The sequence below is a fragment of the Salvelinus alpinus genome, chromosome 35 (genome assembly GCF_045679555.1).
Source record: "Salvelinus alpinus chromosome 35, SLU_Salpinus.1, whole genome shotgun sequence".
Classification (NCBI taxonomy): domain Eukaryota; kingdom Metazoa; phylum Chordata; class Actinopteri; order Salmoniformes; family Salmonidae; genus Salvelinus; species Salvelinus alpinus.
In genome coordinates this window covers 16598401-16611980 of record NC_092120.1, presented here as the reverse complement: position 1 = coordinate 16611980, position 13580 = coordinate 16598401, and the positions used below count along the sequence as shown (strand labels likewise).

The 13580-nt window shown below is 48.9% G+C and overlaps 1 protein-coding gene across 2 annotated transcripts in view; it reads right to left on the bottom strand.

Moving 5' to 3' along the window:
- LOC139564291 (mannosyl-oligosaccharide 1,2-alpha-mannosidase IA-like) overlaps positions 1 to 13580 on the bottom strand; it is a 205005-nt gene that overhangs the window by 21750 nt on the left and 169675 nt on the right. The gene's annotated exons all lie outside the window — the stretch shown is intronic.

The following is a 13580-nucleotide window of genomic DNA, read 5'->3' as shown; positions in this document are numbered from 1 at the left end:
GGACTGTATATATATATACAGTGGGGATAACAAGTATTTGATACACTGCCGATTTTGCAGGTTTTCCTACTTACAAAGCATGTAGAGGTCTGTCATTTTTATCATAGGTACACTTCAACTGTGAGAGACGGAATCTAAAACAAAAATCCAGAAAATCACATTGTATGATTTTTAAATAATTAATTTGCATTTTATTGCATGACATAAGTATTTGATCACCTACCAACCAGTAAGAATTCCGGCTCTCACAGACCTGTTAGTTTTTCTTTAAGAAGCCCTCCTGTTCTCCACTCATTACCTGTATTAACTGCACCTGTTTGAACTCGTTACCTGTATAAAAGACACCTGTCCACACACTCAATCAAACAGATTCCAACCTCTCCACAATGGCCAAGACCAGAGAGCTGTGTAAGGACATCAGGGATAAAATTGTAGACCTGCACAAGGCTGGGATGGGCTACAGGACAATAGGCAAGCAGCTTGGTGAGAAGGAAACAACTGTTGGCGCAATTATTAGAAAATGGAAGAAGTTCAAGATGACGGTCAATCACCCTCGGTCTGGGGCTCCATGCAAGATTTCACCTCGTGGGGCATCAATGATCATGAGGAAGGTGAGGGATCAGCCCAGAACTACACGGCAGGACCTGGTCAATGACCTGAAGAGAGCTGGGACCACAGTCTCAAAGAAAACCATTAGTAACACACTACGCCGTCATGGATTAAAATCCTGCAGCGCACGCAAGGTCCCCCTGCTTAAGCCAGTGCATGTCCAGGCCCGTCTGAAGTTTGCCAATGACCATCTGGATGATCCAGAGGAGGAATGGGAGAAGGTCATGTGGTCTGATGAGACAAAAATAGAGCTTTTTGGTCTAACTCCACTCGCCGTGTTTGGAGGAAGAAGAAGTATGAGTACAACCCCAAGAACACCATCCCAACCGTGAAGCATGGAGGTGGAAACATCATTCTTTGGGGATGCTTTTCTGCAAAGGGGACAGGACGACTGCACCGTATTGAGGGGAGGATGGATGGGGCCATGTATCGCGAGATCTTGGCCAACAACCTCCTTCCCTCAGTAAGAGCATTGAAGATGGGTCGTGGCTGGGTCTTCCAGCATGACAACGACACGAAGCACACAGCCATGGCAACTAAGGAGTGGCTCCGTAAGAAGCATCTCAAGGTCCTGGAGTGGCCTAGCCAGTCTCCAGACCTGAACCCAATAGAAAATCTTTGGAGGGAGCTGAAAGTCCGTATTGCCCAGCGACAGCCCCGAAACCTGAAGGATCTGGAGAAGATCTGTAGGGAGGAGTGGGCCAAAATCCCTGCTGCAGTGTGTGCAAACCTGGTCAAGAACTACAGGAAACGTATGATCTCTGTAATTGCAAACAAAGGTTTCTGTACCAAATATTAAGTTCTGCTTTTCTGATGTATCAAATACTTATGTCATGCAATAAAATGCAAATTAATTACTTAAAAATCATACAATGTGATTTTCTGGATTTTTGTTTTAGATTCCGTCTCTCATAGTTGAAGTGTACCTATGATAAAAATTACAGACCTCTACATGCTTTGTAAGTAGGAAAACCTGCAAAATCGGCAGTGTATCAAATACTTGTTCTCCCCACTGTATATAAACTAAATGCAAGGACAGACAACCCAGCTCATAAAGTTATACAACTATCTCAAAAGGCTACTAACACTTGACCCAGGAGGGGATTGATTTTCTGTGCTGTAACCAAGAAGCTTGGTCTTGCAAACTAGCTACCTATAGCTAGAAAGTTAAACCAAATGCATAGCTGGAGCCCTGAGCTGGAGAAAATGTATTTGGCACTAAGATGGTTAACTTATAGCTAGTAATAAGATATTTATCTGGCATACATTAGTAGTGAATTTCAAGTGTAACAAAACTTCAGTTTGCTCCATTTGCTCTTTATAAACAAACTGGCTAAATAAAATGTTTTATAAAAAAATCAAGATGCCCCGGTATACGGTATAGAGTACCACAGTATGAGTCTTAATACCCATAAAACCTAGCAGTCAAACAGGGAAATGGTTCCAATTGTTTTATTCCACCATTCATTTTCCCCATAGGGGATTTTAGAAACACATAAAATAAGGATTGTGCTAATTAGCTGCTAATGTAGCAAGCATAAAGTACCACAAATACCACGGTGATCTAGACAGGCTGCCGAATCGAGGCAAAGGGAAATATCTCTGGATTATATACCTCATGTAATCTAAATTTATTCATTAATAAATTGACAAAATATCTTTAAATTGACAATTCTGTGAACTGTCTTGTGCACGTTTTAAATTGACACAATACCTGTTAGCAAAGGTGTCAGCGAGAGATGACGTACAGAGATTTGTGGTCTTGCATGATGTCTACTTTGATGCTAATTAGCATTTTTGAATAAGAGTAAATAGAGCCGAATATATTGCTAAAAGTCTCCTTGTCCGAGACAGATTTACATGGTTATCAAAACGTCACCCCAGGGCGAGCCTACATGAAACACAACCCTTATTCTTAGTGTGTCTAAAATTCCCTATGGGAAAAATGAATGGTGGAAAAACGAGTGGAACCACTTCCCTGTTTGACCGCTAGGTTTTACGAGTATTATGACACCTCCACTGTGGGGCTCTATACCGCCCAAGCCTAGTGTGTGTGTGTGTTTACAAAGTGTCACAGTGCTCTTTGGCAGTCTCTCCGTCTCACCGCGTGGTAACTCAGCTAAAAGAAAGAGTGAGTGAGAAGGAGAGGAGGCGGCGAGTAGAGCTGAGTGTTCATATAGGTTGTAAACCAAATGGCACCCTATTTCCTATATTAGTGCACAACCTTTGACCAGGGCTCTGGGAAATAGGGTGCCAATTGGGACGCAATAATAAATGCATGTCAGAGTAACTAGCCATTAGAATTATGATCATCAATAATGTCAATATGAGTTGCCCGTGTCCTTGTCCTACAGTAAGTGAATGATACAATGTCTCTCCTGACTGCGGCACTCTAACTGCTAGCTCCCACTGCAGCTGAGAGCCAAGGAAGGCTCGTTATCGCCATCATATGAAGGATGCGCCTGGACACGGTCTGTCTGGGCATTGATTCACACTTTCTGGGTCTTTTGTTTTTGTGACCAGGAGGCAGAGTGGGCTACAGACAGATGTACTGGCACATGAGTGATTTGGACACATGATGTGTGTGGATATATATGTTTGCACTCACATGCATGTTCTCATGTGTAATGTGCAGATATGCACACATGCACGCGATCTTCATTGTCATCGGCAACATGCGCGCACGCACAAACAAATCCTTCCACCTACTTACCCACCCACATGCAGGTGCTACCCGTGCCCTTGACAAATGCCCATTTACTGCCAGCTGCTACAGTGTCATCTTTACAATCCAATTACCTATAGTTATCTGCATGTTACACTCCGGCACAATCCACACTAGTTCAAATGACTCAGATTCACATGGCATTGACACCACACAGAGACATAAAAAGCCCCGTGAGGCCACAGTGGCCCGAGTAGTCATCGCTCTATCTAGCAGCTGGGGGCCCAGTCCCTTGCTGGCCCACTAGCCCTCCAGAACTCCCATAATTCCATTCCCTCTCAGCATACTGGGAGACCCCGGGTGGATTTACACACAGAGGAAGCTCATTAATCCATACTGTAGGATCCACGGCTAAGATGAGTGTGTGTTCGTGTGTGTGTGTGTGTGTGACGGGAGCTGCAGATTGGCCCTCTGGTCCCAGAGCTCCATCTCTTATCAAAGAGATTACTAATGACCCTCTTCCCGTTCTTCCTCAACCAAACTAGCAGTTCATGGGCATCATGTAAACACATGCCCACGGTCATTTTAACACCTACGTGCACGCACGCACGCACGCACGCACGCACGCACGCACGCACGCACGCACGCACGCACGCACGCACGCACACGCACGCACGCACACACGCACGCACGCACGCACGCACACACACACACACACACACACACACACACACACACACACACACACACACACACACACACACACACACACACACACACACACACACACACACACACACACACACACAAGAGTGCACAAACTCCAATTATATCCCACTGTTATTAAGCCTTGTTTACGCGCTTAGAAATTCCTTATATATTAATTACAGCAAGAGCCCTTTTGAGGGCAGCTGTGGTATGCTTTACCGTTGAGCACATGCAACGTTGCAGGCCCCCTTTCACATCTATCTAAATCTACCTCCCCCTTCTATAGTGCAGAGCAAGACTTCAGCACAGCTTCAGCTGATCTGCATCTCATTCACACCCTCCTCTCCTTCTTCTCCCTCGGCTCATTCCTCCCCCCTCTCCTCCCCTGTAACTATTCCCCAGGTTGTTGCTGTAAATGAGAAAGTGTTCTCAGTCAACTTACCTGGTAAAATAAGGGTAACAAAAATTTGACAAAATCACAGAAGTGCCTATAGAGACGTGCTGCTGCCTCATATGCAGCGCACGTTATCGTCTACGCATACTTCCCAACCATCCCACGTGCATATCCCGGCGCTCATCCACAATCCTTAACCCAGCCATCGGATCAACGGAAAAGGCCACGGCACGGAGGACCATTGATCCGTTGTAACAGGAGACGGCTCGCTTACTTCGCTTTCAGTTTGGAATTATGCCTTGGGTGTTGGACACGACAGTCGCAAACTGAATGGCTTTTCTCTTTTAAGCACAAGAGATGTGTAGCGGCGACGCAGTCACCTCTCCCTGATTTAACACTGTCAGGGACCAGTGGAGACAGACTGAGCGGTAGAACTCTGTATGTATGGCACTCTCAGTTACCATTCAAACTTCTCAATTGTGAGTCAAAGAAACACTTGAAGTGTGAAAGTGAAAATGAGAGATTGTTGCTCTTTTGGTGGAGTCAGTTTTCACTTCTGTGCTCCAGCTGTTGTCCCGAAAAGTCTTTTTTTACCCACTACAGTGGCGAGATTCTTGGTTAAGTAGCATACAGGTGTAACAAGAACTGACATTGGCAATAATGTACATTCAACTTACTGTACAACAGTTCTGTTTCAGTGGGATATAGACCAACTGGAGGCTATATATCAGGACAACAACGAAAACTCTCTGCACCTACCTGATGCATGTGTTTCTCAATTCCAGTCCTCCAGTACCCCCCAACAGGATACCATTTTGTTGTGGTCCCAGACAAACTCACCTAGTTCAACTAATTGAGGGTCTGATGATTAGTTTGACAAGTTGAATCAGGTGTGCTTATCCAGGTTGTCACGTTCCTGACCTGTTTTCTGTTGTTTTTGTATGTGTTTAGTTGGTCAGGGCGTGAGTTGGGGTGGGCATTCTATGTTATGTGTTTCTATGTTGGGTTAAAGGTGTTGCCTGATATGGTTCTCAATTAGAGGCAGGTGTTTGACGTTTCCTCTGATTGAGAACCATATTAAGGTAGGCTGTTCTCACGGCTTGTTTGTGGGTGATTGTCGCTGTGTCTGTGTTAGTTGCACCACACGGTACTGTCTCGTCTCGTCTCGTCTCGTTCGTTCTTTTCCTGTTCATGCGTTCTTCGTTTTATGTAGTTCTCATGTTCAGGTCTGTTTAACGTCGTTTGTTGTTTTGTAAATTATTCTACTGTTCTTCGTGTTTCGTCCTGTCTATTAAATATTCATGGAAAATGACCACGCTGCACATTGGTCCTCAGATCCTTCTCGCCTCTCCTCGTCTGAGGAGGAGGAAGAGCTAGACTGCCGTTACAGAATCACCCACCAACAAAGGATCAAGCAGCGGGACCAGGAGAAATGGACATGGGAGGACGAGCTGGACGGTAAAGGACCCTGGGCAGAGCCAGAGGAGTATCGCCGCCCCAAAGCAGAGCTGGAGGCAGCAAAAGCAGAGAGGCGGCGTTTCGAGGAGCTAGCTCGGCAGCAGGAGCCGGATCTGGGTTACACCACTTGGGAGGAAATAGACAGGTGGTCGGTTGACCCAGGGAGAGTGCCGGAGCCCGCCTGGGATTCGATGGAGCAATGTGCAGAGGGATACCGGCGAATGAGGTTAGCACGACGACGCGGTAAGAAGCCCGTGAAGAAACCCCAAAAATGTATTGGGGGGGGGGGGGGGGGCTAAAGGGTAGTGTGGCGAAGGCAGGTAGGAAACCTGCGCCCACTTCCCATACTTACCGTGGAGAGCGGGAGTACGGGCAGACACCGTGTTATGCGGAAGAGTGCACGGTGTCTCCTGTACGTGTGCATAGCCTGGTGCGGGTTATTCCACCTCCCCGCACTGGCCGGGCTAGATTGAGCATTGAGCCAAGTGCCATGAAGCCGGCTCTACATATCTGGCCTCCAGTACGTCTCCTTGGGCCGGTGTACATGGCACCAGCCTTACGCATGGTGTCCCCGGTTTGCCTACACAGCCCAGTGCGGGTTATTCCACCTCCCCGCACTGGACGGGCTACGGGGAGCATTCAACCAGGTAAGGTTGGGCAGGCTCGGTGCTCAAGGGAGCCAGTACGCCTGCACGGTCCGGTATATCCGGCGCCACCTTCCCGCCCCAGCCCAGTACCACCAGTGCCTACACCACGCACCAGGCTTCCAGTGCGTCTCCAGAGCCCTGTTCCTCCTCCACGCACTCTCCCTGTGGTGCGTGTCTCCAGCCCAGTACCTCCAGTTCCGGTACCACGCACCAAGCCTCCTGTGCGTCTCCAGAGCCCTGTACGCACTGTTCCTTCTCCCCGCACTCGCCCTGAGGTGCGTGCCCTCAGCCCGGTACCACCAGTTCCGGTACCACGCACCAGGCCTATAGTGCGCCTCGAGAATTCAGTGTGCCCTGTTCCTGCTCCCCGCACTAGCCTTGAGGTGCGTGTCTCCAGTCCGGTACCACCAGTTCCGGCATCACGCACCAAGCCTCCTGTGCGTCTCCAGAGCCCTGTACGCACTGTTCCTTCTCCCCGCACTTGCCCTGAGGTGCGTGCCCTCAGCCTGGTACCACCAGTTCCGGTACCACGCACCAGGCCTATAGTGCGCCTCGAGAATTCAGTGTGCCCTGTTCCTGCTCCCTGCACTAGCCTTGAGGTGCGTGTCTCCAGTCCGGTACCACCAGTTCCGGCACTACGCACCAGGCCTACTGTGCGCCTCAGCAGGTCAGAGTCGGCCGTCTGCCCAACGCTGCCTGCACTGCTCGTCTGCCCAGCGCCGTCTGAGCTGCCTGCCTGCCCAGCGCCGTCTGAGCCGCCTGCCTGCCCAGCGCCATCTGAGTCATCCGTCTGCCCAGCGCCATCTGAGTCATCCGTCTGCCCAGCGCCATCTGAGTCATCCGTCTGCCCAGCGCCATCTGAGCCATCCGTCTGCGCAGCGCCATCTGAGCCATCCGTCTGCCCAGCGCCATCTGAGCCATCCGTCTGCCCAGCACCATCTGAGCCATCCGTCTGCCCAGCGCCATCTGAGCCGTCCGTCTGTCCCGAGCAATTAGAGCCGCCCGTTTGTCCCGAGCCGTCAGAGCCATTCGTCAGTCAGGAGCCGCTAGAGCCGTCCGTCAGTCAGGAGCCGCCAGAGCCGCCAGCCAGTCAGGAGCCGCCAGAGCCGCCAGCCAGTCAGGAGCCGCCAGAGCCGCCAGCCAGTCAGGAGCCGCCAGAGCCGCCAGCCAGTCAGGAGCCGCCAGAGCCGCCAGCCAGTCATGAGCTGCCTTCCAGTCATGAGCTGCCCTCCAGTCATGAGCTGCCCTCCAGTCATGAGCTGCCCTCCAGTCATGAGCTGCCTTCCAGTCATGAGCTGCCTTCCAGTCATGAGCTGCCTTCCAGTCATGAGCTGCCTTCCAGTCATGAGCTGCCCTCCAGTCATGAGCTGCCCTCCAGTCATGAGCTGCCCTCCAGTCATGAGCTGCCCTCCAGTCATGAGCTGCCCTCCAGTCATGAGCTGCCCTCCAGTCATGAGCTGCCCTCCAGTCATGAGCTGCCCTCCAGTCATGAGCTGCCAGCCAGTCATGAGCTGCCCTCCAGTCATGAGCTGCCTGCCAATCATGAGCTGCCTGCCAGTCATGAGCTGCCCTCCAGTCATGAGCTGCCTGCCAGTCATGAGCTGCCCTTCAGTCATGAGCTGCCCTCCAGTCATGAGCTGCCTTCCAGTCATGAGCTGCCCTTCAGTCATGAGCTGCCCTCCAGTCATGAGCTGCCCTCCAGTCATGAGCTGCCCTCCAGTCATGAGCTGCCCTCCAGTCATGAGCTGCCCTCCAGTCATGAGCTGCCCTCCAGTCATGAGCTGCCCTCCAGTCATGAGCTGCCATATAGTCCGGAGCTGCATCTAGTCCGAAGCAACCATTCAGTCCAGAGCTGCCTCTCTGTCCGGAGCTGTCCTTCAGTCCGGAGTTGCCCCTCTGTCCTGAGCTACCCCTCTGTCCTGAGCTACCTCTCTGTCCTGAGCTACCTCTCTGTCCTGAGCTACCCCTCTGTCCTGAGCTATCTCTCTGTCCTGAGCTACCTCTCTGTCCTGAGTTGTCTATATTTAGGAGGGGCCTTGGTGAAGGTTCCTGGACCATGGTCGGGGGCGAGGGTCGCCACTCAAGGGACGCTAAGGAGGGGGACAAAGACAATGGTGGAGTGGTGTCCTCGTCCTGCGCCGGAGCCGCCACCGCGGACAGATGCCCACCCAGACCCTCCCCTTGAGTTTTAGGGGTGCGCCCGGAGTTCGCACCTTGAGGGGGGGGGGTTCTGTCACGTTCCTGACCTGTTTTCTGTTGTTTTTGTATGTGTTTAGTTGGTCAGGGCGTGAGTTGGGGTGGGCATTCTATGTTATGTGTTTCTATGTTGGGTTAAAGGTGTTGCCTGATGTGGTTCTCAATTAGAGGCAGGTGTTTGACGTTTCCTCTGATTGAGAACCATATTAAGGTAGGCTGTTCTCACGGTTTGTTTGTGGGTGATTGTCGCTGTGTCTGTGTTAGTTGCACCACACGGTACTGTCTCGTCTCGTCTCGTTCGTTCTTTTCCTGTTCATGCGTTCTTCGTTTTATGTAGTTCTCATGTTCAGGTCTGTGTAACGTCTAACGTCGTTTGACGTCGTTTGTTGTTTTGTAAATTATTCTAGTGTTCTTCGTGTTTCGTCCTGTCTATTACATATTCATGGAAAATTACCACGCTGCACATTGGTCCTCAGATCCTTCTCGCCTCTCCTCGTCTGAGGAGGAGGAAGAGCTAGACTGCCGTTACACAGGTCTACAGCAAAAATGTGTGCTGTTGGGGGTACTCAATGAATGGAGTTGGGAAACACTGGTCTAACGATGCAGACCATTTGCGCAAAATATACACATGTATTTCCAATGTCTTGCTGGCTGTGGCTGAACACAGCTTTTGCATGACAGGATAGAGAACAACTACAAACCCTTATCTGAGGCCTGATAATGCCAAGCTTGCCCTATGGCACTGGTCCATTATCGTTTTTTTTACGACTCAAATTTTGCACCTCCTTGTGAACACTTAAAAAAAGCTGTGCTTTTTACGACCGTGGATGAATGAATTATTCCTGTTCGCCAGCTGTGCGTGATGAAAACCGAGCCCAAAACACCCTCTCTGACCTTCACAATCCACCAATACCCCACCAGGACAAAAACATATCCTTTTTTTAACCACGTTTCCTCTCCTGTCTCATTCCTCCATCTGTGGTAAGCTTTTACTCAGGGTAGCAGCTGACTAAAAGGCTGTAAAAAGGCTGAGGAGACCGAAGCTGTCCGCTTGGATCGCTCACCCAGCCCAATCCAGCATAACCCCCATATGTTGTTTTTCTCTGGCGTGCACCGGGCTGCCGGGCCTCAGTTCCGAAAGGCCTTGACTGAGTTGACCCTTTGCTCTGTCCGCGCGTCACTCACAGTGTCACTCGGTGTCACACAGTGTCCTGAAAACGGGGACCTAATCTAGGAGATCATTGAGGTCAGAGGAGGACCTGTCGACCAGACAAAGCCTGTGAAAACACAATGTTCGGAGCCTGGTTGGTTGTTCCTGTGACATCTTTATGTAAGGCGACCGTTCTCCTCTGCCAAGGTTAGAGTTGGCTATGTCATGATGTTCTCTCTGCCGTTATACAATACCCAGAGGCTGCTCTGCAATCCTATAGGGGCGTTCAGAATCAGACACACTATTTGCGCGTGACCTCTGTGTGGTCCAATGTTTAGAAACTGCCCACGTCACCACAACGTAAAGGTGGCAGGTAGCCTAGCGGTTAAGAGGGTTGGACCAGTAACCGAAAGGTTGCTGGTTCGAATCCCCGAATCAACTAGGGGGGAAATCTGTTGATGTGCCCTTGAGCAAAGCCCTTAACCCTAATTGCTCTGGATAAGAGATAAGATAAAACATGTTACAGTGGATGATCTGTGCTCTGCTAGTTGGAATTGCACAGCTGAGTAAGACCCTTGAGGCCAGGGTATAAGAAGTGCCAGTACATGGTGAACCACTGAATTGTAGCATGTATACCAGGGCTATTAGACATGTAGCTTGATTAGCTAGAAAGAAAATGGCCAGAGGGAAAGATACTGGCATGTGCTACCCATCTTCGAAACTCAACATTAGGCATCAGACGACATCCTGGCCAGAATTAGCACAGTGCTCTCAGCAGCCTTCTCTCATCTTACAAGGTGTGTGTGTGAAAGAGAGAAATGCACAAAGCACAGCACACATGATTGAAAGCCTGCTGCTGGGTGCCTGCTGCCAGATATCTGGGTTGTAATACTACGGCGCTGCCCTGATAAGAATCTAATTTGCTCAGTAGGATTTAACTGGAACAATCGGTCGATTTCTTATAAGCGGCGGTCTGTCCCGGCTGGTTTTTGCCTCTATCCCAGCGGTTTACATCATTATTAGCGTCTGATGGTTTTACCATTAATTCTTATGGACAGTCTGGGAGTCTTGTAAATACTACTAGTCTTTAGAAGAGAAGCACAGACCATGAGCTCGATCTACTAAGTGTTCGCACCAGGTGCAAAGAACACCAAAAACGAAAGCTACGAACGTGTATTTATTCTTTATCTCCAGATCTTATTCTTTTTACTAGCTAGTAACTTTTTGTTCTGTCCTCATTGTTTAATTCCATTCAAGTATATATTTTTTAAATAGGTGCCGACTTTGATTCGCACTTAGTAAATCTCTGTCATGTGTCTTTGATTGATACACTACGACAAAGCCAGGGAAATGGAACACGTACTTTTATCCACGCTTCTTTTCACCACTGTCCAAAGATAAAACAGAGACCCCTTCCGTCTCTGTCAGTTTCATGACACGAGAGAGACACACATTTCCTGCACATCGATTCCATTCTTCATTTCAACACGGCTGACCGCAGGAGAAGCGGAGGAGTATGCAGGTTAGGGAACTGGATGGTCTCAGAGCAGGAGTGCCACTATTTTGCCTTATTTGTCATGGTGAATAGGATTACATGGACAGGAGGGACCTGATCCTAGATCAGCACTCCTACTATAGGTCGCTTCATGAATACAGGCCCTGGAATTGCATTGGATCTTCAATGTTAGGAGGTTGAAGTTGCATGCGGTAAGAGATGAAGCTATATACATTTGAGCTAGGTACTTGAGTTGGACCCAATCCATAAATGCCCTACACTATTGATAATACGAACATATACTGGCTGGGTAATTCCAGCGGAATGCTTCTGGGAAAGATTGGATAAGTGAAGCTTGTCTCCAAATCGTGATCATATCACACTTAGCTTTGAAGTGAAGCTAGTTTCTCTAAAGCGGTTATCATAGCTTGTAATGGAATCCTGTATTTCCAAAGCATGTAGTCTACACCAAGGGACTGATTACGGCTTAAGGCTGTGTCATCACTGACTCGATTCCCGTGTGATACTAATACAAAATGAAAAGTGATTTAAAAAGTCCAGTTGTAAACTTCCAAGATATCGACAGTTATTTGCCTGACAGAGCAGAGGTAAAACAACATGTTCTTCACTTTAATGCGTTCTGCAGTAGCATTGATTAACACATGTGCCTCGAGCATGAGTGTCTGAACTGACACAGGTGACACAGTGACACAGATGTACTGTAATGTATCTAGAGCGTCTGCTGACTAGCAGCATGAAGCCCCCCATGCGTCTCCATTCGCCGTGACGTCGTCTGAACTAGAACATGATGTGTATAATTTGAGTGGCATCGCCTGAGACCGAGAGGGAGCGTTAAATGAGGTCATCAAGTGAATAAGATATGAAGACTTCTCTGGGGGGAAAACACGGACATGGTTAAGAATTCCACACTGAACCCCATTGGGAAACAAACAACCGGAAAGCGATCGTCTGCTCTGAAATCCTCGGAACACTTTACATTATAACGAATAGTAAATGACATTCATCTGCCCATGTTATTCTCAGTAGTGTTATTCACGGTGACGGACAGTCTCCCAACGTTATTCTCGGTAACGGAATCGTTGTGCCTGACGAACATGATTCCACGGTTCCACAAAGTTCTATGGTTCCCCCACTCTGAGCCAACATAGTGGAGGTAATCGAAATAACTTCACAGTTTGTTTGCTGGGTATAACGCGGCTGTCATGCCTTGTCTTTGTTGCGCCGCCATGATGCAATTACAGAGGTTTCGGCTCCAGCGTTATCCCGGGGAAGCCGGCAGTGAGCTTTTTATGTTCCCTATAGTCGAATTACCACGCCATGGAAGGCATACTGTGCCTATGAAAAGATGCCAGGCTAAATAACTTAAGTCTCTGAAGGGGGATTGGACGTTTCAGCTGATTGAAGCTCGCGTAGACGATCAATCATCACCTAGAGTAGATATAGTATTGTAGATGTAGATTCAGCGAAGTTATAGCCTCAGCCACCAAGTGGCACTGTATACTGCCTTATGTCTTGTGTCTTGAGAAGGGCGGTTTGAAAGTGAGTGTTAGTTACAATGCTGACTTACATTGCTTGCATTCCCCACCAATATAGACGCATAACAGTCAAATGTGTTTGAATTCCCATATAGGAATATGTGTAAATTACAGTTTTGGTGGTTGCAGGAATAAAAAATAAATCACTTTTTTACTACACCTCAACTACACCTGAAAGGAATGTGTTATTTCTCCTGAAGTGAGCCGGCAGTCACATTGAATCAACTCCTACCATCCATGTGAAGGTTCCTGGAGAACCCAAACAGAGTGTATTACTCCTACACAGACAGGAGGTTATAGCTATCCAGTTATCACAGTTACCACTACAACACCATCACAAGCTCTATCACCAGCCACCAACCTTTCTACGAAAGTCGAACAATATTAGGAACCCCGATGTATCCGTATCAGCTGGCACGGCGCCCTCCTTACATCAGACGAACCATCACGCACCACCGCTCGCCCAGACTTCCGATCCATCAATAATACAGCTGTGAGCTCCATCCATCCGCCGGCTGGGTCGTCTAGCTCGGCCCCATCGCTGGGGTTACAGTGGCGTTGGCAGGGAAACAGGGGGTGATGGGATGTGGAGCGTCCATAGAGGTTGGAGGATGTCAGGTTCATTTCTCTTTAAGGATGTGACAGTTTCTTCACAGCCCTAGCTGGAAGGAGAGGACACTGGGTACATGTCGACTTGCTCCA